The sequence below is a fragment of the Lagenorhynchus albirostris genome, chromosome X (assembly GCF_949774975.1).
Source record: "Lagenorhynchus albirostris chromosome X, mLagAlb1.1, whole genome shotgun sequence".
NCBI classification, from domain to species: Eukaryota; Metazoa; Chordata; class Mammalia; order Artiodactyla; family Delphinidae; genus Lagenorhynchus; species Lagenorhynchus albirostris.
In genome coordinates, this window is record NC_083116.1 from 125631041 (window position 1) to 125653959 (window position 22919).

A 22919-nucleotide genomic window follows, 5' to 3' on the forward strand; every position below is an offset into this window, starting at 1 on the left:
GAAGAGTAGCCCCCGCTTGTCGCAACTAGAGAAAGCCCGCGTGCAGCAACGAAGACCCAACGTGGCCAAAAATAAATAAAGATTAAAAAAAAAGTTCTCATCACAAGAAAAAGAAATGAGTAACTATGTGTGATGATGGATGTTAACTAAACCTACTGTGGTGATCACATCACAATGTTTACATATATCAAATAATTATGTTACACACCTTCGGCTAATACGTCATATGTCAATTACATCTCAATTTTTTAAAAATCAAATGAAAATAAAAAAGGACAGTTGAAGGATGGAACTGTCTCTGTGGGTCCTGACCCCCCGCCCCTGCATCCCACAAGCCAGGAGATGTCTTTTCTCAACAGGGAATCAGGAAGAACAAAAGCCTTGCTCTCACAACTACTGTACTAAAGACACAATCAAGGAGAACCGTTTCATTTAAACAGCGCTCAACCGAAAGAGAAAAGAGAGAGAACGGAAGAGAGAAACAGAAAGTTCTGCACAACAGAGTTACTTCCGTAACTTGCTGGTCGCCCCGAGAGGTGATACTTGGCTGATCTGATGACAGCCCATTCTAGGTGACACAGCATCCTCTAGAGCAAGTGCTTCCCCAGCCAGCTTTTTAGCAGAAAATCTCTATTTGCTTGCTGTGCACGACGATGCGGGTGGGAACAGACAGGCTTTCACTCACTCACTCACAGCACTGTCCTCTGCTTGTCCCGCCAGCAAGTCAAATCCCCTGATTTTTTTTTCATACCCTCAACATTTCAATCACCAAAATAAAACAACACTTGTGTGAGAGGAGGAAGGAGGCTCTCAGCCTCTCAATGACATGGCTCCCTCCTCTAATGAGGTCAAAACTTTCTTTTGGCCACAAAGCAACCGAGTGTCAACACGCGAAGCATCAGCCCCCAAAGACTGGAAACAGAATTTACAGCAAGAGACCAAAGGCTGGTCCATGGAAACATGATAAGCGACCCTTAACCATGCAGCACAACGGGCACTGCGAAGGACACCATGAGCAACTGACCCGTAATTACCACGTGCTTGCTACGGTGCAGGGCCGAAAGGAAACCTAAGGCGTGATCTCCGCTGTCAAGTACTTGCAGTCTTGCTGGTAAGGAAAGAGAAAATACATGCGTAAGAGAAACAGTGGGCAAAAGGCCACCTGGAAAAAAAGAGCATTAAGCTCATAATGGAAATCTCCTAATAAAAAACAGATTTTCCAACACCAAATAAATGGTCCATTTATTAGGCTGTGCAAAAAAAAAAAAAATTAATAAAATTTAAAGAATTAATACGGTACAAAGCCAATGAGAATAAGTCACAGAAATCACAGAGACCTAGCCAAGACCCTTGGGCTGTAACCTGCTTCCACGCAGCCATCTGGGAGAGATTAAACAACTCCTTCTTCCTCGGGAGGGCTTTATGTCTTTATATGGAAAGGACTGCCAATTGCCCTTCCCAGTGGAGACAGTCCTGCAAGATGTGGTACTCAAACTTCAAAGTGCACGACAGTCACCTGGAAACTCCATCTGTGCAGGGCTCTTCAGCCTGGGCACATGCGGACCCAGGCCAGGTAATTCCTTGTGGGGGACCGTCCTGGGCACTGTTCCATGCTGAGCAGCGTCCCTGGCCTCTACCCACTAGATGCCAGGAGCACCCTCTCCCCTAGTTAACTACAACAGAATGTCTCCAGATGTTGCCAGATGTCCCTGGGGGGACACGATTGCCCCCCCACCTCCCCCCACCACCACCTGCCCAGCTGAGAACCCCTGTTCTAAGATGGAACCAAGGAAGCTACATATTTCACAAGCACCTGCTGTTTCCAACATCCACCTACGGGGCTATTTTCCTGGATATAACTGGGTGCATCAGTCTCGTCCACTGGGGTCATCTTCCTTCCCACACACCAACAGGGCAGAAGGTATCACAATCCTGCTTCTTCCCTCTTGCCTCTTAACACACGTGCCTTTTGCCCCCTTTGCTGTGTGACTCTGCATGACCTCCCGACTAGAACAGCCCTCCCCAGCCCATGGATGTGGGATCTGGCCACGACACTTGCTCCGGTCAACGAGCATTAGTGGGAAGGACAGGCAGAGGTTTTAAACGTGACTGCGTGATGTAGCTTGGCTTCTTCTTATACCAGATAGGAGGGGCAGAAGTACATGCCCCAAGAGGCTACTAGCCTCAGAAGAAGGAGATTAGGAGCTCAGTCCTAAACCCAGCCCAGAGCCTGAACCAGGCCTCCCTGATCCCACCCAGCTGAGCCCAGAAGAGCCACACCTCACCACCCACTGACCAGTAAGCAAGAAATAAGTGCTTGGTGCTCTTTTCAGCAGCACATATATTAAAACTGGAAAGATACAGGGATTAACATGGCCCCTGTACAAGGGTAACAAAAACTCATGAAGCATTCCATATTTTTGATGGAAACTAAACTTTCGGTGGTGAGCACGCTCCAGCATACAGAGATGTCAAAATACAGTACTGTACACATAAAACTTACATGTTATAAACCGTTACCTCAATTTTAAAAAATTCTGTAAAGAAATAAGTGCTTGTTTCTGTAAGCCTTTGTATGCATGGGTGCTGTTTGTTACACATCATCAGCAAAGCAGAAAGCTGACTGATACACTCCCCAAATATTTCTGAACCAAAATGCTGATTAACAAGTGGATATTATTATGACTTTTCTGTCCCTACCCCCACCTGTCTTCCTCCACTCTTGTATGGAGCCACAAACCCACCAATTCAGTCCCCATAAAGGCACACATGGTATCTTTGAAGTCCTGGGGGCCAGGTCCCACTCTTCTCACATCGTGGTGGTCTTTCCCACAGCTGACTCAGACTGTGAGACACTAACTCCAGGGAATAGTTCTGTCAGAGTTCCCGAGAGACCCTCAAACTGACAGTGGCAGGGCCACCCACCAACTATGGAGTTCTTGGGAAGGAGAGGCTCTAGACATACAAATGTGTTCGATCAGCACCAAAAATCCCAGGTCCTTCCAAGACAGAAAACAACCGGGTGTGCTCAGAGGTAAATCAAGGCTCAGCCAGTGGCTGCACCTCAGGCAGGCACACCGACCAAACAGCTCCATGACTTCTGAATCATTCAAGAGACAAACAGCAAATATTAAATAAATATACAAACCTTGCAGGGCTCAGAGGAACAAATTAAGAGACAGAAACAAAGGAAATAAGTCTCCTTGAAGACTGTCAATGGAGCCAGAGAATAATGGCCCCCAGACAGTCCCATGCCCTAATCCCTGGGCCCTGTGGCAGTGTTACCGTGCATGGCCAAAAGGACTCTGCAGATGCGATGAAGTTAAGGATGCTGAGCAGGGGAGATTATCTCGGATATGGGGGGGGGGGGCAATGTAATCACGTGAGCCCTAAAAAGTGGGCAATCTCTCCAGGCTGTGGTCAGAGAGACATGTGACCAAAGAGGAATGATCGGAGAGATGCTGCACTGCTGGCTTTGAAGATGGAAGAAGGGGCCATGAGCCAGGGAATGCAGGAGGCCTCTAGAAGCAGGAAGAGGCAAGGACTGGCTTCTCCCGAAAGCCTCTGGAAAAGAAGGCGGCCCCACTGACACAGTGAGACCCATCTCAGACTTGCAACCTCTGGAACTATAAGATAACAGAGCGGAGTCGTTCAAGGCAGGAAGTTTGGGGTCATCTGTCCCAAGAGTGACAGGAAACTAACACAGTCAATTATAAGATCAACAGAGAAAACACACATGACCTTCAGCCTTACCAATAAGCTCTTCGTTCAAGGCACAGACACCCCAGAAAGTCGTGCCTACGGAGAGCTGGAGAAAAGTCAGCCTCCATATTCTCCCACCTGACCCTGGAACGGTAATTTATGGCTCTACACAGGCAGAAGGCTTATACATTCAGAAAAGTGAACAACTCTACGACTCTGTCTCAGTCTACGCCGGCATTGTGGCTTCAGGGAGGCCCCAGAACGCAGCCAAAGTCTAGCTGGTTGGAACCCCGCGACCCCAGAGCAACTTCACACACCCCCTTGGGGACTACAGGCTTCCTACGCCTCACACCAAGAAAGGACCCTCTAAAATCCCATCCGGGGACTTCTCTGGTGGCTCAGTGGTTAAGAATCCGCCTGCCAATGCAGGTTCGAGCCCCGGCCCGGGAAGATCCCACATGCCGCGGGGCAGCTAAACCTGTGCGCCACAACTACTGAGCCTGCGCTCTAGGGCCCACGAGCCACAACTACTGAGCCCACGCGCCACCACTACTGAAGCCCACATGCCCTGGAGGCCGCGTGCCGCCAACTACTGAGCCTGTGTGCTGCAACTACTGAAGCCCGTGGGCCTAGAGCCCGTGCTCCACAACAAGAGAAGCCACCGCAATGAGAAGCCGGTGCACCGCAATGAAGAGTAGCCCCCACTCGCCACAACTAGAGAAAGTGTGCACACAGCAAAGAAGACCCAGTGCGGCCAAAAATAAATTTAAAAAATAAAATGCCGTCCAAAAGGCAGCACAAAAGAGGGGTCAGCAGGCACAGCTTTAACTGACCAAAACTGTTTTCTAGGTTGAACTTTAGGGGAAGAGATGGAACTAAAGAGAAGGAGAAGGCAGATACAGTGTACGCCCAATTGGAAGCTGAACTGGAAATGGTCTTATAAACATGGCTCCTTCTGTGAACCGTTTTCCATTTCAACGTCATCTGAAAGGAGCAGCCCGTGCCCCGGGTTTACCCAGCCCGTAACATTCTTCCACCTGATTCCCCACCCTAGGTCCCAAGCCCTCCTTGATTACCCAGAGATTCCACAAAACGTTCACCAAGAAACTGGAATAACACACACTACAACATGGACACGCCTCAAAGACCTAACGCTAAGGGAAGAAAGCTAGACAGCAAAGGGTACATATTGTGTGATTCCATTTATAGAAGATGTCCGGAATAGGCAAATCCACAGGGACAAAAAGCAGATCATTGGTTGCCAGGGGCTGGGTGGAGAGGGGATTTGGGAAGTGATGGCTTAATGGGTAAGGGGTTTCTTTCAGGGTAATAAAAATGCTATAGAATTAGACAGTGGTGATGACTGCACAACTCTGTAAAAATACCAGGAAAGTACTGAGTTATACACACTTTGAATGAGTGAGTTGCATGGTATGTAAGTTATATCTCAATAAAGCTGTCATATTAAAAAATAGGAGAAGAAGAGAGAGGAAGAGGAAACAACCACTAAGATATCAGCCAATGATTACAAGTCACTGCAAACTTTAAAAAATTTAACCATCCCAAGGAGGTTAGTTTACTTAACAAGCCTGCAATCCTGCGCACCAGCCCACTCCACAGTAAAGAGTCTGGAACACCTGAGCAGAGGTCGGCAGCAAACTGTGACCAGAGGTGGTTTATGGAACGGGCTGAGGAGCAAAGTGGGACGCCTGGGGCTCATGATGAAATGCAGGAAGGCGATTCTGCAAAAGTAACCGTTCTCAGTAATTTAAAGCAACCCTCTATAATGAAAGTATTCTCTCTCTCCAAAATAAGAAAACAATGGTAACAAATACACTGGCTACGGCAGCAAACGTCTACTGATAACTTCCGGCTGCTCCAGGTCAGCCGATTCAGATTAGACTCCCGAAAAGCAAACTGAAAGTAAAATACATTGACTGGCTTGGGCTGGCTGTTTCAGACGGGAGGGGATGGGATGGAGAAAGGATGGGTATTGCTCCCCTGTGAGAGGAAAGGCGGGTGAACAGCCTTAAGACTGCAGTGGACCCAGCAGCATGGGGAGCCCCTGGCGCAGGGCCTGGGTCCAATCCCGCCCCACCTGGGCCTGGACCATTTCCTCAGAAGGTGACCCCAGCAACCGCAGACAGGGCGCAAGTCAGATCCCACAAGAGTCAGCAGGGTATCACGGCTGGCGTTTGGCGTTCATCAGCACGCCGACCCACGCATCCCGAGTTATTCCTGGTATTAGCCCCTTGACATAATAAGGAAGCCAAGAGGAAAGACGGACACATCCAAGCATACAGACATGGGAAGCTTGGTGGTTAAGACCATGAGCAACGTTATAAGGAACAGTCTAGGAGAGAAATATTTGGAACAACTAACAATCACAGTCTACAAAGACCTCCTCTAAGGCACGTGTGGGCCTCAGACCAGGAGCATCAGTGTCCGCTGGGAACTTGCTGGAAATGCAGTCTCAGGCCCCGCCCAGATTTACTGACTCAGAAATTCTGGGGATGGGGCCTGGCAACCTGTGTTTTCACAAGCCCTCCACAGGGCGCTGGTACACAATGAAGTTTGAGAACCAGTGGTAAGGTCACAAAAATATTTACAGCAAAACTATTCATAATAACCCCCAAAATGGAAACAACCCAGGTGTCCAACGACGCGTGAATGGATCAACGGTGGTGCGTCCATACCTGATGGAATCCTACCCAGTCATAAGAGGGGATGAATTAGTGACACAGGCCACAACATGGATAAAGCCAAAAATCACCATGCTGAGTGAAAGAAGCCAGGCAAAATAATGAGCACATGTTGTGCGATTTCACTGATACAGAATTCTAGGATATGCAAACTAACCTATCTAGTAATAGAAAGCCATCAATGGTTGCCCGGAGGTGGGGGGAAGCAGAGAGAGATTACAGAAAGGCACAGGGAAATGTGGAAGCCACGAAAATACGTGTTATCTTGATATGCACGTGTCCCAGAAACCAGCATCACACTCAAGACAGCAAACATAGGAGAAAACTGATGACCGTGCACACCTTATATACGCCTGGTTTACTGTACTTCAATTATACCTTAACAAAGTGGTAAAAAAAAGCAAGCAAGCAGATGGTGCAAAACCAGTGTAATATGATCCCACATAGATAAAAACGCAAGACTACACAGTTGTACATGGACAGCTGAACATGCCAGAAACAGAATCTACCACATCACACTGTGGACTGTTAATATCGGTTATTCTGCCGGAGGAGCTGGAAGTTACAACCCCACAGTGCGGGGATTCAGGGAAATCAGCATATTCCTTAGGTATCACCTTAGAAACAGGACCGAGCTTAGAACAGGAAAAAGAAACAAAACCCAGAATCTGTTCAGAGGAAAAGCCTTGCATTTTGGAAGCCCCCAAAGCAAGGCCGGCTGCAGGGGTGCAGGCAGGGAGAGGGCCCCCCCTCGGGTAGAAACAAGTGCCGCAGGGGTGCGGGGCAGCTCCTGCTGGGAGATGCAGGGCAGAGAAGGGGACGCACGCAGGTAAGCGGGCTGGGGCCCAGGCAGGGGGCCCTGAACTTCTCAGGGGGCTCAAAGGTTAACCAGATGAAGAGAACAAGCGGTGGAGGCCTGGCTATTGTGACACCCTGCACGCTGCACGCCCCGCACTCCGCACAGCAAACGAAAACCCTATAGAAACCAAGAGAAACCAAAACCCCGGCGGGCCGTAAGCAGATGCACTGAAAGGCTGGGCTCTCGGCAGCCACTCCCTTCCGGCACAGTCATCAATGTGGAGAGTCTTCACTCAGGATCTTTCGCCCTCCTTTCTCAGTTCTTGGGGAAGAGATAAGGATGAAGTGCGATTTCCAGATCAAACCCCAGACGTCTCGTGTAATTTCGCTGTTTATTTGTAAATGAATACTTCTAAAGGAATTTCTTTTCCCTCTAAAGTTAGCTCCCAAAACCTTGCTTGTCCTTTGCTGTAGAAAAAGATCCATATTTCCCTGGAATGTATGAGGACGGAAAGATTTCCCAACTTCTCTAAGTCTGATGCGGGTTTTAGTCCTTCAACTTTACTAAGTCTTCAACCACGAGATTCAAGCTTCTAAGGCAGGATACTTGACCTCGGCACTAATGACCTCTTGGGTTGAGTAATTCTTTGTGGGCCTTGGGGCCTCATCCCCTGCATTATAGGATGCTGGGCAGCGCCCCTGACCTCTATCCACTAGATGCCACTGACACCCCTTCCCCATTGGTAACAACCAGAAAGGCCCCCAGACATTGTCCAGCGTCCCTTGGGAGCAAAACTGCCCTTGGTGGAGGACCACTGAGCTAAGGTATACCCCGACCAAGATGGAACTTCCGTCAAAGTCAAACATCCAATGCCATGAAAGAAACAGGACGGGATTTCAAGAAGGAGGCAGCAGGGGCATGGAGGGTTGACTGCCCTATAGCTGTGTCCTGGGTTCTCCAGGGACTGAGTCCATCACTGTAAACGCAGTTCCTTGTCCAGACTCCGCACCTGTCCAATGCAGCCCTTTATGCACGATTCTTCACGATTAGTATGACCCTAAATATACGACGAACTCCTCTAGCTTCACAGTTTGCTGACTACAAGTAAACGTTTCTCTCTCTCTTTTTTGGGGGGACGTGCCTCAAGGGCATGCGGGATCTTAGTTCACCAACCAGGGATCAAACCTGTGCCCCCTGCAGTGGAAGCGCAAAGTCTTAACTACTGAACTGCCAGGGAAGTCCCTAAACGTAAAAGATTTTTTCTTTCTTTTTTTTTTAACATCTTTATTGGGGTATAACTGCTTTACAACGGTGTGTTAGTTTCTGCTTTATAACAAGGTGAATCACTTATACATATACATATGTTCCCATATCTCTTCTCTCTTGCGTCTCCCTCCCTCCCATCCTCCCTATCCCACCCCTCCAGGCGGTCACAAAGCACCGAGCTGATCTCCCTGTGCTATGCGGCTACTTCTCACTAGCTATCTACCTTATGATTGGTAGTGTATATATGTCCATGCCTCTCTCTCGCTTTGTCACAGCTCACCCTTCCCCCTCCCCATATCCTCAAGTCCGTTCTCTAGTAGGTCTGTGTCTTTATTCCTGCCAGATGACCCAGCAATCCCACTACTGGGCATATACCCTGAGAAAACCAAAATTCAAAAAGAGTCATTTACCAAAATGTCCATTGCAGCTCTATTTACAATAGCCCGGAGATGGAAGCAACCTAAGTGTCCATCATCGGATGAATGGATAAAGAAGATGTGGCACATATATACAATGGAATATTACTCAGCCATAAAAAGAGACGAAATTGAGCTATTTGTAATGAGGTGGATAGACCTAAAATCTGTCATACAGAGTGAAGTAAGTCAGAAGGAGAAAGACAAATACTGCAGGCTAACACATATATATAGAATTTAAGAAAAAAAAATGTCACGAAGAAGCCAGGGGTGAGACGGGAATAAAGACCTTTTTGTCTCTTCACAGAGCTACTTACTTCCCGCATGGCTCCGCATTGAGAGCCTGCAACCAACCCATCACTATCCTGATCTTACAGGGAGGACACCTAGGCTCCCCATGCGGCCCTGCACTCTCCCTAGGTACCCCTCTGAGCCTGCAACCAACCCATCACTATCCTGATCTTACAGGGAGGACACCTAGGCTCCCCATGCGGCCCTGCACTCTCCCTAGGTACCCCTCTCCTGGAGAGGGGGCGGGGAAAGTTCACTAAATCACCTCCCACCATCGGGTTCTGAGCAAAGGGAAATCTACAGAGACAGAAAGGAGATTAGTGGCTGCCTGGGGCTGGCAGGGGGCGCAGGAATGGAAGACATGACATTCCTGAAGACGTGAGCAATCTTACTGTGGAATGAAAATGCTTGAAACCTGGATGATGACCGATGACTGCACCACTCGGTAAAATGACTAAAAATCACTGAAACTGTACACTTGAAGTGGGTGCTTTTTCTGGTATGTAATTTACACCTCAGTAACACGGTTCCTGAAAATCAACTAGACCTTAAATGGGATTTGGAGATCTTCGTGAAATTTATCACCACAGGTGGCCATCTACAGCCATCCCAAGGCAAAGCAAACATCTATGGCAAACCCAACTAAAACAAAGTATCACACAGCTTGCAAAAGGAATGACAGCCCAACCTGAATCTACAGTGTGTCCAACTCAATACTAGGAACTACAGAACAGCCGAACTGCCCAATGGCAGCAGTGCGGACAGAGAGAAATTCCGCTCTGATGAACATCCGGGCCACCAGAAACCCATACAGAAAAATACATTCCTTGTCCAAATATAGAACATTCAATGGAAAAGCAAACACAACAGGTAATTCAAGAAGGTTGAACATACTCTTCGATAGCAAACTGTGAACCAAACCCAAACTTCCCTTAAAGCAAAAGCCACGCAGAAAAATGGGACCCCAGGGCTTCCCTGGTGGCGCAGCGCTTGAGAATCTGCCTGCCAATGCCGGGGACACGGGTTTGAGCCCTGGTGTGGGAAGATCCCACATGCCGCGGAGCAACTAGGCCTGTGAGCCACAACTACTGAGGCTGCGCGTCTGGAGCCTGTGCTCCGCAACAAGAGAGGCCGGGACAGTGAGAGGCCTGCGCACCGCGATGAAGAGTGGCGCCCACTCTCCGCAACCAGAGAAAGCCCTCACACAGAAACGAAGACCCAACACAGCCAAAAATAAATATAAATAAATAAAAATTAAAAAAAAAATGGGACCCCAGCTTACCCCTCTATTGTGCCAGGAGCTGAGAAAATTAAAATTCACAAAGGACAGCTTATTCTGTGCACCATTTCATGTTTAAATATGAATTGGGAAATAGTGAAAACATACAGTCTCTAGCTTTATTCAGTTAACTTTTTTGGAAACACAGGATGATCAAAAAATTACATAATGGAATTAAAAACCATTAACTATTGGGTGGACAGAAGCTGTACTGACTGAGAGAAAAAGGAAATATTTCCATGAGCTAATCGTATCCTATATTTAGTTTGAGTATACTAATGTAATTAACCAGGGGTGTACAATTTCGCTAACTTCAAACTTCCAGTGGTAAAGCCTCACATACAATTATCTGAACCACAACTGATTTTTATTTTTGTGGGAAAATGAAGATAGTTGATTTTAATAACCCAAGCTTCCCAAGAAGAGTAACTGCCTTCCCTGACAGAAATGATGTGAGTGGTAATTCACAACACCACAAACTCATCTGTTTTCAGACCTTCCCTCAAAGGTTAGCATACTTGGAGATTTCAGGGCCCCTTGACGCAAACATTTGGTGCTACTATTCCCCTACATTCCTGCTCTGTACACCTGGGCCTCTAATTCCCAGAGGGTATACATAGGTCTCTGCACTTCATGAGTACCTGAGGTATGCAGTTAGGAAATAAAATCAAATTTTGTGCCCACTTCTGCGAACAGTCTCAGGATGGGGCTAGTCTCTGATACATCTCTGAACATTCTTTAGGGTAATTTGGCTGGCAAATAATCAAATGAATAATTATTAGAAAATTATCAACAACAAAGACAGAAAAAGATTCCTGTCCAGACCTGAAGCGACTGACCAGTGTCTAGCTGACCTGCTGGCAATAAGAAGTCAGGACATGGACAAGGCTCAAGGAAACCGGCTAAAAGCAAAATACTTTGTGTAATTTCTCCCTCCTCTTAGATGGGCAGGCACGGGGCAGATAAAGGACATTCCCAAAGACTTTCATTAAAACTAAATTTGTTACGGGAGCTTAAACGTCCTGATCTCTGGAGAGCAGAGACAAAGGTGCATAATGTAGATGTCAAAAATTCTACTTCCTGGGAATTCCCTGGCTGTCCAGTGGTTGGAACTCCGTGCGTTCACTGCCGAGGGCCTGGAGGGCCTGGGTTCGATCCCTGGTGGGGGAACTAAGATCCCGCAGGCCACGTGGTGCAGACAAAAAAAAAAAAAATCTACTTCCTGCTTCTCCTCTCTTCACAGTAGGTGCGTTCTGAATATTACTGTAAAGAGAAGCAATTTTTTTTTAAGTAGGAGATAAATATGTCAGTTCACCAAAGGACAAATGAATGTCCACGGGGATCCTAACGACTGTGAAATGATGTGTGGCCCTGGTGCCCCGACGGTACAGAGAACAAGACAAACGTCAGCTTCCCTTTACATACAGAGTTATGCTGCAAACTCCTTATCCACAAAGGGAAAAACAGGCACAAACACCAAAAATCACACACAAAACCGAAGCTAACGTACCAAACATTTCAAATTAAACAAACAAAAAGGCTGGTGCGGAAACCTGGAACTACTTGCGGTCGACACTTGGTGTCATGAAAACCAAAGCTCCAGCCGTTCTCAGCAAACGACCTCAGCCAAAGACCTGCAGTGTGGAGGTGAGTCCTATGTCTCACCTCCACAGGCCACAGTGTGGTCTGGGGTGTGAATGTAACTCTCGTATTTATTTACTCTCTGTAACACCAGTAATACAGCATCAACCAAAATGACAGTTTTCTCTTTTAAAAAGCCTCTGGGCTTCCCTGGTGGCGCAGTGGTTGGGAGTCCACCTGCCGATGCAGGGGACACGGGTTCGTGCCCCGGTCCGGGAAGATCCCACATGCCGCGGAGCGGCTGGGCCCGTGAGCCATGGCCGCTGGGCCTGCGCGTCCGGAGCCTGTGCTCCGCAACGGGAGAGGCCACAACAGTGAGAGGCCCGTGTACCTCAAAAAAAAAAAAACCAACATAAAAAGCCTCTAATGTGAAATGCAAAAAATGAAAGATTTAATAACAACCACGATGGATGAAATATGTTTCTGGAAGAAAACAACAACAAATAAACAGCCAGACTGAAGGCACCAGAGGCTTTTATCACAACCCAGTTCCAGCGCTATCTCCCATCTTTTAAAGTTTGAATCACGTATTTGACAAAAAGCCTGGTTCCTGGGAGCCCTGAGGGCATCCGTCAATGAAAGCAGCTGATTTATAAACAGAATTAAGTGATTATGAAAACACTGCCGTCATGAAATGCTTAAAAAGCACAGCATTGTTCCAAAGGTTCCTCGTGCACTTGCAACTGAGATATTGTCATCTGGTTCTGAAACACAAATATTTTTTCAGCTTTAAAAACACGCACAATCCTATAGATCCAAAACGTGCACAGCACCCTGTCAGCGTATGTTCTTTCTTCCCCAAATCACATCATTAACAGCTGTGCCTCTGGAGGTATGTCCAATCTTTAAGCTGTCAGATCTCAGTCACAACACATGTGTGTGTGACACACACATGCACACACACACACCATGGCAGGTGAAGCCAGACGGAAAAAGGGGAATACATCTGTGTCCCACTTTATTCAGGGACTTCAATATCGGCCCCTCTCACCTCTGGGGACCCCATCAGTGATCTCTAGATGCTTTTTCATTGCATATCCCTCAGTGAAAACCTTTTAAGCATTAACTCCAACTCACGTAACGTATTAACTAGAGATAACACTCAACGATCACTATATGCATTTCTCATAGACCACAAACAGACATTTTGTAACTATTACATAAAAATAAATAAACAGAGAACTTAAGTTTCTTCCTGCACTCCAGTAAATCTCATTGTCACTGCCAGAGATATGATATCCAGTCCACTTGGGAGCCCACTTTGTGAATTAAAACCTGAGACAAGGCATTTCTGTCACCCTCTGCCCCAACTAAACATGGAGACTACTGGTTTCAAGGAAATGTCCTAGGAGGCCCATGAAATTTACCAGAGTCCCATGAAATCTATCAGGCGAGTCTAATTTCCACAGGCCTCTCCCCTTGTTCTCATCTGGTCTACAACAGTGTCTGTAATGCACTGGACACATGAGATCATTACTTCTTATTTTCATCAACTTCTGAGCTGAGTGCCCCTCCGACGCTGCCTCTCCCGGCAAGGCTTTTGGAAGCACTACGCTGCAGAGCTCTAGGAACTGTTGGAACTCGCACAGAATCATCATGCATCTTAGAAATACAAACCTAATGTGGTATTTTTTCATAATCAAATTAGGAGCTAAACCAAAGTGTGGCTCCCAAGACTGACCTGCGACCGTCAGAGACGGGCAACCGTTGTTTTTACATTGATAACTGTGAATACTTGAGTCTTTACCAACACGGAGTTGGCATTCAAGTTTCAAGGGATTAAAATGCCTGATAAGATTCTGCTGTAAAAAGAACCTAAGGCAAGGACCCAAGTTTATTCTGTCTCCTAAATAAATCAAATGGTAGAGACATCAATTCTCTACTCATTTGCTTTTCTAAATACAACCTAAAACTCGGCAACCACCTGGAACTTTATAGGTGCTGAGAATTATGTTTGCATACCGGTGCTATAGATGTCTGCATCATATGAACAGGGTAACATCCCTCCAGCTCCACTTTCTCATTTCTCATCTTCAAACGGATGTCAAGATAACAAGGGTACCTCGAAGGGTAGAGCTGATCCGGCTAAGGCTAAAAATCACCCCAACGCACTAGAAACAAAAAGCACTGCTCAGTTACACAGAATTTTCTTCCCAATCGTGACTTACGTGGTCTTACCATATTAAAGTATCTGTTTTTACTGATTTTACTGAGAAATAAAATGGCATCACATACAGTAAGCTTCTTTTGCCCGAATTTCCATCTATCGGAAAGTTTCAACAAGCAGAAGTGTTTGCAAACTGGATACCGGATGTTCACACAGACTCTAAAGCCCAATGACAACGGGCAAGTCTGTAATAGTTACGAGTTAAGCTCTCCAAGAAGCGGACAGTGTCCCTCTAGCCTTGCTTCAACATGGATGAGGTTGGGTGTCCAGGTTGCAGTAGACATGACAAAAGTCTTCAGTATCTTGGAGAGAGAGAAGGTGATCACGCCGGCGGAGGGGGGGGGGGGCGCGGGGAGAGTGCTCACCTCCTCCTGCCTCTGTATTCTCCCTGGGGGTTGGCGGAAAGTATTCCAGAAAGGAAAGTGCTCAGGGCTGGCTATCTGGGGTCATTTTCTGGGTTCCAGGCTCAAGAGAAGTAAGCAAAGAAAACTCTCATGTTTTCTTTTCAGGATTCCAGCTCCATCCACCACGATAGGAAAAAATGACAGGAATTCAAGGCAGAGACACTCTCTTCTAAACACTATGAATTTTGCCATGAGCATTGTTTGTGCTTATTTTACGGGGTCTCCTGAGACTGGGAAACTACAACGCTCATAAGAGTTATTCAGAGGCACCCCACAGCCCAAAGTGTCTTCTGAACTGCTCGGGCTTTTTTTTACAGTAACTTAGCGATGTTAAGCTGAATACTGTTTACTTCAATCATGGGTAAAACGATAGTTAAAGCATGGAACATAGTTTACCCAAACTGCTAGTTAATATAAAACCACCATAATCCTTAACCTACAAAAGTGTTTTAAAAAAAAAAAGAGCCCACGCAACATTTAACGTGTGCCTTTTCCACATTACAATCCACACACACGGGGTAGGAGAGGCCTCAAGATCAGCTCATCAAGCCTTTCACTTACAAGTGAGGACACACACAGGTTCAACAACTTCACACAAGCAGGCGGGCAACCCAAGGCAGGATACAACTGACCCAGACGCCAGGCGAAGGATCCTCTAGAAAACACAGTATTCCTTATTCGATCACAAATAGTGAAATTACGACCCAAGGTAAAATTCCGGTTCACCACCACACAGAAACACAGATGTAGGAATTCATTTCTACAACAAACTAATGCAAACACAACTGGATATTTTTAGCACACTTTACGGTCACGTTATCAACCCACTGGGAAAACCACGCCTCTTAATGTGTGTCCTGTTTTTGAAACTAAAGACATGAGTCTAACCTACTGATACATTTTACATAGTACTGCTCCAAAAAGTCTCTGAAAGTGCATCCAAAAATGTCCCAGCTCAACTGATTAGGCAGCAACGATCAACTGGCATAGGAAATGCGCAAATCCTACAGGTGGCTCCAACACGACACCTGATACTTTTTCACTATGATTTCTTACAAGTATTAAGAAACTCTAAGTTTTGGCTTTTCCTTGCTTTTGATAAAATCCACAGTGAAAAATCATTCTGAGGAAAACACACGGGCCCAAGTGTGCTACAGTATAAAATTCATGAGTCAAGGAAGGTGCTGGAAGAGTGGAGAGATTCACTATTAGGCATTTCATCCTGAGTTAAAATGCGATTACCAAGACCAGGAGAGCGGAGCTGATGGGCAGGTGCCCCAGGTTAGGGGCTGAGGGAGTGGGGAGTGTGGAGGCAAAGCACCGCGGACACCTCTGGGGTAACGGAATTTAGTTGTTTGGTATCCTGATGATGGTGGTGGTTACAGAAATTTAAGCATGCTGAAATTCATAATTTATCATATAGTAAATTTAGGCAATATATAGAGGATATACATGTGTCTGTATATAGCATGTGTGTGTGTTTGTGTGCATATGCCAGCCCTGAAATTTAACTTAAGGGTGGGGGTGGGGAGGGGAGCTAAGAGAAGCAAGCAAGCCATTGATGGAGACCACCATAACTAAAAAAGATATATTATTTTTGTCATCATTGGATATTTCCACACCAATTCCCAGCTTCAGAGTAGAGGAAAACCTAAGGACACTGGACTCCAAGCACGATAAGAATCCTCCTTCTGTTAATACAAGCCTGAGAAACAAATTTTATTTTCTTTCTCTCTCAAGAAGAAACCTAAGGCTAGAGAAGGTAACGGATGTGCCCAGAGGCAGTGAGTGCATGGTGAACTGGCTGCAAACCAGGTTTCCCTGCGACCACGTCCCCGACCCCATGACCACAGGAGCCCACAGGGCCCCCAACCAGGCTGGGCCTGGCGCTCCTCTGGGGGGGGTCACAGGACACGGGGCCACGAGCTGGCTCCAGAGGACCAGACTCCAGTTGCCAGCCGTGCCCAGCCCTGGAAGAGGGCCCCACTGCAGGTCCGCACCCAGCTGCCCCCCGCTCTTCCCGAATCAACTATTCACAGGAGAGGACTGGGCCTGAAACAGGAGCCACGTCCTGCAAGCAGCAAACACCTCCCACCCTGGCCTGTCCCCGCCCTCCTCCCACCCTGGCCTGTCCCCGCCCACCTCCCACCCTGGCCTGTCCCCGCCCTCCTCCCACCCTGGCCTGTCCCCGCCCACCTCCCACCCTGGCCTGTCCCCGCCCTCCCAAACGGAGGTTACCCCGAGGCCAGGTTAACCTACATTTCGCTGGGCACAGAGAGGGTCCGAAAACAGGAGCCAGGAACCGGTGCTCCCCTGATAAATACCCAAGTCCCAAGAAGCTGACCAAAAGTGAGACCTGGTCAATCTGCAATGACATCAGCAAAACCAACAGGAAGGCGCCATGCAGGAGCGCTGGCATCGGGGGCTCTAAAATACTCCAGTTGAGACAGAGCTCAGGGGACTCGCAGCGCCCCCACCCCCGTCCCCAACATCTCCTGGCCTTGCGCCGCTCCCGTTTCTTTCTTCTCAAAGGCCATCCGCTTCCCGCCGCCTCCTTTCCCTTCTCATTTACTTCCTAATGTATCCCAAAATGGCCTACGGGAGCCGTGAGAACCACAGCGCCGGATACCTATCTTGACGTCCACCTGCCCGTGGACCTTGCTCGAAACAGGACTGCACAGCTGACAGCAGAACTCAGGGCTGGTGTCTCCACCCTAGCATCACGGGCATCCAGCGCCGGGGCGTTCTCTGGGGTGGGTCTGTCCCGTGCCCTGTGGGATGTTACGCAGCATCCACGGACCCCCCGCCCCCCCCCGCGGGATGCCAGGAACATCACCGTCCCCCTCCCCCAACGTGTGACAACCACACGTCTCCAGACATTGCCAAAAGCTGCTTGACGGTAGGGGACCAAACTGCCCTGAGAACCATGGGCTGACTACAAGCTTCCAGAGTTGAACGCTGAACAGACGGCCTCCGTGAACAACCATCTCTACCTTCGTCTCTAAGTCACCCTTTCTCTCGAGCCTGCGAGTCGCCCTCCAGCTCGACCTCTTCCCGCCAAGGACCAAGAACAAACCAAAGCCATGGAAACGGAACCCAGCTTCCTCTATCAGAAGAAAATACTCTGTCCTCTGTTTTCAAGTTTAAATTTGCTCCGATTTAACTTTTCAATGGCTTCCAGTTCACATCTGCGATCTTCAATCAGGCGGCGGATTCCCAATAAATATCTGATGCCGGCGATAACCGCACGGGAAGGCTTTGCAGGAGGCGGCCGCCTCCATGGCCAAGTTCCCGGGGAGCACACTCCTTAATGACGGCATTTTCCCCCTGAGGTCTGAAACTCATTTTCTCAGAGCAGGCTCTCTTTTCCGTCTATAAACATGTTGCCTGTCTGTCCCTTCCCACACCCAGCATTCATTTTGGTTGCTGGGTCTCTTTCTGCTAATGTGGCCAGGGCCATCCGGTTGGTCGAGCCCCATGGAAAGGATGGACAGGACGCAAGGGCCAAGGAGGGCCAGACCCGAGGGAAAAACTCACATCCAGTCTCCACTCAAGAGGCCAGTTACTTCCTTCACGCTAAACATAGTTATGGAAAAAAAAAAAAGTTTATCTTTCCAACTTAAAAAAATGTTTACAAAATGACTTTAGTCTTGCTTCCCGATTGAAACTATTTTTTAAATGTCTTGGGTGGTGAAAGATTAACAACTTATTGGAAGTCACATACTCTTCTTTTTTACGGGAGAAAAAGGAGGCAAATGCAAGGTATCGGGGACACCACACCTGGGACGGTCTCGCCTCACAGGGCAGAGCGATCGTGCTTGTCCTCTGGCCCGGGTCAGGCCTGGCAATAACCACATGTGCAGAGCCCAAGACGCAGACACCTGGCGGAAAGCTCAGAGGGGGCAGCCTCAGGGTTGGGGTGTGGGGTCCTCCCTCCCAATAGGTAACTGAGGAAGGGCCTGAATTCCTGACACTCGGGACCTACGTGAGATGGCTCTTAGGGGCCTGGCTTCCCTCTGCAGGAACCCATTGCCCGCCTCTGGAAGAGAATCATGGATATCCCAGGTGTCTCAAAGGCTTGACAGGTCACAGCAGTCCTGAGGCAAGGCAAGAGTGAGGACAAATGGCAGAGGGCGATCTGGGAAGTCACCTCTCACAGATGCAAAACTGGGTTTTCCCCCCCAGCCACAAATAAAATTTCTAATAGGCTGCTATAAAAAAATACAAAAGACTATGCAAAGAACACACCAGCTAAGTAATAAAAATAACATCCTGACTCAGGGACCCGTCTACAGGAAACGGCCAGCGCTCAGCCACTTTTTAAAAACACTCTGACTATTGTTAAGCCTCACTTTGTTGGAAGGATTCCTGATCAGCCTTTTAATAACAGAAGATTTTGCCCTCAAGAAATTAAACCTTAAAACTTAAGACATAAACTTGGGGGGAGGAGTAGGTAGCCCATGGTGAGCAAGGCTTTAAACGTATCAGGTAAGGCCTCTAATCACCTACGTGGGGCTTCACTGACGGTGACACCTTGGGCTCCCCACCATCCCGAGAGATGTGCGCCGCGACACACACAAAGGCGGGCCACGTGGGGACTGGCTATGCCATTTTTCAGATGGGGAAACTGAGGCAGAGAGCCACTAAATGCCATGTCCAAGGTTAAATACTCAGTGAGACTCTAGCTTGGAGTTCTGGTTTTCTAAATCAAAAGTGATCCAAACCACCTCAATCTAAAAAACCACAGCTGTCAAATCTCACTGAAATCACTTTCCTAGGTCACCTGCTAGCTGAAATGGGCCTGCCTTTCTTTTTAAAGTCTACCAGTAAATTATTTCAAACTCTTACAGCCTCTCCCCTCCTCCCACAAAAAGTAGACTAACTCTCTTTACTGCCTTCTTTATTAATCCTTACTTGCAGTAACTATAGAGAATCTCCCTCCAGTAGAACGTTCTGCAAGTTCTGCGCTGTCCCAATATGGCGGCCACTAGCTACACACATCTATTGAGTATGTGAATTACGGGTAGAGCACTGAAAGAACAGAGTTGTTTATTTTAGTAACAACAGAATGCTTACTGAATTTTAGTTAATTTGAATCTAAATATGCACGTGTTGGCTAGTGGCTGCCACACTGGATAATTAAGCTATAGACGAAAACAATCTTTCCACTGTGGTGGATATTTCATGATTTCTGTTGAGATTCATCTAGGTGTATAAACAGATTTCAATGTAGGTTCTTCTGTGTGGGAGAGAAAGAGAGAGAGAGAGAGAGGGAGGGAGGGAGGGAGGGAGGGAGGGAGAGGGAGAAATTGTGTGTGTGTGTAATTTAACGAGCTTGTCTCCAAGTGGGAAGATTCACACAATGTATACACAGGAAGACAAGATAACACCAAGCTTAAGAGGTGGGCTTTCGGAATCAAACAATCCTCCCTCCACCATGTATTAGCAAGTCAGTGGACTGTGAAGCAGGATGGAAATAACTGCTGCACACAGGGTATTAAGTGCGTGTAAAATTCTCACTGCATGGCATTAGAGTAACATTAGGAAAATGATTCCACCTGCACAATACCAACAGCTAGAACTTACAGGCAGCTCTGTAGTTTTCAAAAAACTTACACTTACATTCCCTCTTTCTGTTCTTGCACTACCCAATGAGTACCACGATTTCAGTTCCCGTTTTTATTTTTACACATATAGAAAACGACACTCAGAAAAGTTACAGGACTTGAAGGTCAACGGTAGAGCACAACAACAGGGTGGGCCCTTTCACTAGTTCAGGCCAAACGGGGACAAAGACTGCTTTTCTAGCAAAGCGTGGTGTCCTGATGCAGGTGGACTCAGGGGCTCTATTCCCCTTTCTGCTGGCTAGCGCTGAAACCCTCCTAACAGCCCACCCAGGTAGACTCATGATGCCATCACACAGATGAGAAAACTGAGACTCCCAGGGTTAAAGGTAAAGACTCGAGACCAACTAGGACACCACACACTTCATTTAAACACCCAAACTTTCGGGACGGGTGAGCTTGGGAAGACTTAAGGGTCAAGGTGCGAAATTTAAATGGGGGGTGTTGACAATTCCTGGAGTGACTTAAGCCCCGGACAGAAACACAAGAAGAGCCAGCCTGAGAAGATCCAGTGACACGCACCCTGCTGTGCACAACACCAAATCAACACCTGAAGTCTCCATTTTCATCCCACAGGTGTGCGTTCCCTTCAGGTCTGGAATATCCTTAAGGGGCGATCTTCGTAAGTGGGTCAAGTGATGCACTTCAACTTCTCATCCCTGGACTCATTATCCAGCTGGGGGGTTTTCCACGAAAATCTGCCGGACGTTTGAGATATTAACATCCCTTAACATAACATAAAAGTGTCATCTTCACGTCTCAACTGTTCCATACTCAACATTCGCCCCCCACCCGCATCGCGTCTTTCCTAGGAACGACTAGTTGTAAACTTTTCATAAAATCGTCCTGGGCCATTTCCTACCCCGAGGCCACCGTTCAGGACCGAAGAGGGGCGCTCCCCTCCCCCTCCCAGGCTGGAGTCCCGCCCCTCCCCTTTCAGGTTAACCCAGGGACCCAGGCGGCGCTCCTGGAGAGAAAAACATTCAGCAGTCAGGTCAAACCACATGTGACAAAGCAAAGCAGAAACCGTGGCACAAGAGACAGAACCTGGAGCTTGTTTCTTTGGGGGTTCTGCTCTACAACATCAGCGACAGAAAAGAAAAAAAAAACCCACCTCCGACTCTAACTTTGTGGAATTTCCAAAGCGAGGGGCTAGGAAAATGCGAGGCCGTGTAAGAACGAGCCCTGGCGCGGGCCTCACAGCGCACGGACAGCGCACGTGAAGGGCAGGCCCTAACCCAGCGCCCGCAACTGTCACAGACCCGGCGACCTCCGGCGACCCCCGAAGGCGCGCACCACCCCGTTCCGAAAACCGGCCCCCGTGGGCAAAGTCCCCCTGGGGAGCAGAGCCCGGGACGCGAATCTGGAGGCACCCCTCCCCCAGCCCGGGAGCAACAGGTCTGCAGCCTCCCCAGGCCGCGCTCCGCAGACCCGGCCAGACGAGGGACGCCCCCCGTCCGCCGAAGTCGCCCCCAGCCCGCGCTCCTCGCTCGGGCTGGGGATCTCCCGACTTCGTTGACAGTTTCTGCGCCTCGGAAACTGAGCCGCCCAGGGCCCGCGCCGCCGCGCTTCCAGCCGGCCCGGGACTGGCCGGCCCGCGCCCGGGGATGAATGGGGCTCCCCTCCCCCCACAGGGGATCCCGCGGCGGCGCAGGTCCGTCCAGCCAGCCCCGGGTTGGGCAGACAAAGGGGCACCGGGTGACAAATCGAGCGCTTCCTCAAACTTGCCGGCCGCCTCCCCCTCCCCGAAACAAAGGAGCCCCCCCAGCCTCCGCCCGCCCCCAACGCGCCGGCACTTTGGGGAGCAGCCAAAACGGGGTATTGTGCAGCCTGCAGGGAGCGCGCCGCACCCCAGCCCAAGCCCGGGAGACACTGGGGGACCTGCCCCTCCAGAGCCCCGGGGGCGGGCGGAGCGTGCGGGAGCCCCGGGCCGCCGGTCTGACCCCGGAGGGAGGGAACCGCCGGCCCCCACGCGGGACAAGTTCGCGCCACCCCGCCCCGCCCCACCCCGCGCCCGGCCGGCCACCCGGCCGGCCGAGCCCCGCACACTCACCTCGCCGCGAGCAGCGCAACTTGCGGCGGCGCCGCCGCCCCGAACCTCCCTCCGGCCGGCCGTCTCCGAGCCCGGGCCGTGCCGTGGCCGAGGAGGGCCCGGCGCCCGGAGCAGCCGCGCGCCGCCCCCGGGCCGCCCCCGCCCCGCCGCAGCCGAGTCCCCGAGAGGCGCGGGCGCTGGAAAGTTTCGGATGCCGAATGGCGGCCGAGGGCGCTGCGGCGGCGGCGGCGGCGGCGGCGGCGGCAGCAGCGGCGGGGCGGGGGCGCTGGCGGCACCTCGCTCCCGAGCGCAGAGAGTGCGGGGGGGGGGGGCTGGGGCGGGAGCGGTGGCGGCGGCAGAGGGCGGGACGGCGGGAGGGACCGGCACGGGCAGTGACCTCCGGGGGGAGCGGCCGCCAGCGCGCCGACCCCGGCCGGGAGGACTGCTAGGGAGGCCGCCTCCGCCGCCGGGCCGGCCCCTCCCCCCACGGCCCCCAGCCCGCACCCTCCCCCACCGCCCGGGGACTGGAGCCCGGGTCCCCCCCCGGAGCCCCCCCGACGCCCGGGGGGAGGGGCGCGTCCCAAGCTGGTCCCTCC

The 22919-nt window shown here is 49.6% G+C and overlaps 1 protein-coding gene and 1 non-coding gene across 10 annotated transcripts in view; one reads left to right on the forward strand and one right to left on the reverse strand.

Annotated features, from left to right (window-relative positions):
• The window catches only part of TBL1X (transducin beta like 1 X-linked), a 228229-nt gene extending 205748 nt beyond the window's left edge, over window positions 1–22481 (reverse strand). For 6 of the 9 annotated variants that reach the window (XM_060138712.1, XM_060138710.1, XM_060138709.1 and 3 more), the window contains exon 1: window positions 22345–22481. The gene's annotated coding sequence lies outside the window, so the exon portion shown is untranslated. Of the gene's footprint in view, window positions 1–1024; window positions 1100–22344 lie in introns of those variants that run through there. The other 3 variants (XM_060138702.1, XM_060138703.1, XM_060138704.1) reach the window with 3 other exon arrangements.
• LOC132514134 (U6 spliceosomal RNA) lies at window positions 2321–2422 on the forward strand. The gene has a single exon (XR_009538632.1). It is a non-coding gene; the product is annotated as a U6 spliceosomal RNA (small nuclear RNA).
• Window positions 22482–22919: the final 438 nt, after the last annotated feature.